The 3,495-nt window shown below is 33.3% G+C and overlaps 1 long non-coding RNA gene across 1 annotated transcript; it reads right to left on the bottom strand.

The window, feature by feature from the left end:
- Positions 1 to 1,333: 1,333 nt before the first annotated feature.
- LOC115976371 lies at positions 1,334 to 3,088 on the bottom strand. The gene is made up of 2 exons (XR_004088305.1): positions 2,850 to 3,088; positions 1,334 to 1,750 (listed from the first exon to the last, which is right to left on the bottom strand). It is a non-coding gene; the product is annotated as an uncharacterized LOC115976371 (long non-coding RNA).
- Positions 3,089 to 3,495: the final 407 nt, after the last annotated feature.

The following is a 3,495-nucleotide window of genomic DNA, read 5'->3' as shown; positions in this document are numbered from 1 at the left end:
AGAGGGATTTCTGTCGTGAATACAACAAAATCTTACAATAATTTCATTAGTTTAGGTGTCAATCTAACATAGGTCAAAATAAAAATGTGTCCCTGGACTTTCTCTTAAACAATCGTATATTTTGAATATTTATAACTGATAATCAAGTCACATTCTAATTATGTAAAGAGAAATTTATAAGGGCAACGATCATTTAAATTGCCTATATAAAGGTAGCATCATCCCACTTGTAAACACTTTTGCTTGGAGTTTATAGTAAGTTTATGAATTCCGTATTAGAGAAATTAAGGCCGTCATTGCATTGGAGCCCTTTGTTTAAGAGTTTTCCTCTTGCAAGTCTTTCAACTCTTTAGGGTGTGTTTGGTAGAGTGGATTTTAGGGGAAAAAAAAATGGAGGGAAAATTTTTTGGAGGGTGTTTGGTTGGGAGGGAGAGAGGGGAAATGTGTGGTAGAGCCCGGGTGTTTTCTCCTTAGACCCACTAGAAAGTTTTCTCCTCAAAATAGGGAGAAAACTGTGTACTTAGGCTGACCAAAATGCCGATGTGCACAGTGCACATCATGTTCATGCCTTTTTTTTTTTCTCTGTCCAATTGCTTTTTTCCCCCCTTTTTTTTGTCCACTTGCACATACACAATTATTTTTGCTAAAAAAATGTGTTACTTTTTTGTTTGCACATACACAATTTTTTTGCTAAAAAAAATGTGTTTCTTTTTTGTTTTATTTAATGGGAACATAATTGTAAATTTATACGAACTTTACTTTTCCATCCTCCCATTTTTCTTTTCAACCAAACAAATAAGTTTTTTTTATCTCTCCACTTTTCCATCCCCCAACCAAATAAAATAGAAGAAAACTAAATCTCTTATATATTCCCATTTTTCTATCCTCTCTCTATTTTCTATACTCCCACTTTTCCATTCCTCCAACCAAATGGACCTTTAAGGTTTGGATAAAAGGCCCACTTAGGGCTATAAACGAACCGAGTTGAGCTAAGTATTAAAAGTTTAAGTTTGTTTATTTAATTTTTTTTTTTTTTTAACACGAGCCAAGCTCAAGCTTATCACCAAACAAAATTTTTATGTTCAAGCTTGACTCATTTCCTTTTCGATGAAGCTTTAGCTTGTTCATAAGCTATTTGATTAAATTTTTTTTTTTTTTCCCTATTGTGAAACCATGACTAAAATGTTTTATCTCTTCACAATTCTATAAATTTTTACTATAAATAGATTGTTTATATCATCAATAAGTTACAAATAATAATTTAATATCATATGAACCTATTAACAAACTTATACAATCCAATTTCAAGTCTAAATATATTTTTAGACAAGTATACATATAAAAATACGATATTATATTTAAATCAAGTTCTAATGTTTACAAACATATTATTATGTTTGAGCTTGACTCGTTTAATAATCGAGCCTAAATTTTGAACTTGACTTGTTTTCTAAACAAATGAACATAAACAAGTTTTGCTTGAGCTGAGCTTGAGCAGTTCATTAACAACTTGGTTCATTTACCATCCCCCAACCAAACTTTTATGGTTTCATTAATTTCCAACATAAAATTTTCATTTCTTCCCAGTTTGCTCATTTAGGGTTTTCGTAATTGATTGCCAAGTTGTAGCCTTAAAGATACCATGTTCCATATTCCCCTTCACTTGTTCATCCACCATAATGTTAATAAAAATGTGTTCAATGTGGGGAGGCCACATTTTATCGTCAGCATCTTGAGTTTCATGTGCCATCTAATACAAATATCCAAACACAATTGCATATGTTAATATATAGATTAATAGTTTTATGAAAGGGCAACAAGGATCCTTTACTAGTATACTATGGAATAAAAGGGTGAGGAACCATCGCATCCTTAGCTGAGATTGCATGCTAAGGGGGGGTGTGATTATATAGAAATAATTATATCATGGCAAATTCTTGAAATCAAAGTGTTGGAAATCTTAGTTGGTAGGGGTAGGGGGCTACTCATGTGATCAAGAAGCTTTAACAATCTGCCAAATAGTATAATATTCTAAGAAAATGAAAATTAATAGTATACATTATTGGATTATACTTGGTGGTAACTAACAGTTTGTACAACGTATATGCTTATAAAAGGAATTATATGCCAAACAGTATCATATGCTTATAAAAGGAGTTATATGAAGTCGTTCATCTTTGGACAAACATATATAAGAACCACACTGACATAGAGTAATTACATGGAATCTATGCTGTCAGTAAAGTAAAGCAAGCACTTTTGAGTTTTCGCAGTTTTTCTAACATGTCTCAGTATGACAGAAGCACACAAACTACAGCATAAGCACACAAATTTTTTTATAAAATTTTATGGAGCATGCAAACTAACATATATCCAAACCCATAATTTTACATATCCTTATTCGAACACCCAAGGCATGTGTATAAGCAGAGCAGCTGATGCAGAGTAGCTGATGCAATGGCAAAAGTAGAGCAGCTAAATGCATGAGAACAGATAGGGATAATAAAGCTTAAGCCTCTACATTAGAAGTTAAAAGGGTCCACTTTAGTCAATTGAAAGAGGAAAACAACCGCTGAAAATTTTTCAATTCTATAGAGTCAAACAAAGGATATGTAAGGACAGATATATAAGTTGGACTGATTTGAGTTTATTTTCCTTCGATTTTCACATGGAGCAAGTAATTACTAGTAAAAACTTGGATTCTCATCAACATCAGTCCATAGGGAAAACCCATTTTAACATCCAAAGTATAATTCTAGCAAAAAATAATAAAACAGAAATTAAAAAACTACTCAAATCTAACAATGGACATGGAAAATGGAGAGGGAGAAAGCGATATATGTTTGAACCTGAGAGAAGATCACAAAAATAGAGCTCGGTACGAAAAACTGACGGTGATAGAGCCCAGTTTGGCGCCGGTGAAGATTCTGCCACACCTTGGTTGTTTGTCTTCGATCATGAAGTGTTCATCTTAGGCAAGTTTAGCAGCGTCGGTTCATCATCTCAAATGCTGTTGGGAATGAAGTGTAGACGAAATGTGAGAGGAGGCAGAGAGAGGGAAATGAAAAGAGGGTAAAGTGTTAGAGAAAAATTTGGGGGAAGAAATGAACTGAAATGAAGCCATCCCAACGACAATATCAAAGAACTGAAACTGATTTGACAATTCACTGCAAGTGGGTCCCATGAAGTCACAATATTTACTATTCTGCCACTGAAACTCAGTTTTTAACACTTGAAAGCACAATTTTTTGTTCCTGGTTTCCATCGCTCTCACTTAACATTTTTGAGTTTTAAGTGATGGAAACAACACTAAAAAATCAAGCCAAACACACTTTTTTGTGTGGGTCGCACGACATTTGGATGGTGGGTGATGAAAATTGAGTTATATTGTATCCAAACAACTTCTAAATCTTCCTTTAAATTAGCAGCATAAATATAATTGTAATTCCATTTTCTCTGTTAAACAAACTTCGGTCTGCGAAATCCTTGTAGCTC

The sequence above is a fragment of the Quercus lobata genome, chromosome 2 (genome assembly GCF_001633185.2).
Source record: "Quercus lobata isolate SW786 chromosome 2, ValleyOak3.0 Primary Assembly, whole genome shotgun sequence".
NCBI lineage: Eukaryota > Viridiplantae > Streptophyta > Magnoliopsida > Fagales > Fagaceae > Quercus > Quercus lobata.
The sequence above is the reverse complement of the archived record's forward strand: the minus strand, read 5'-3'. Positions and strand labels throughout refer to the sequence as shown.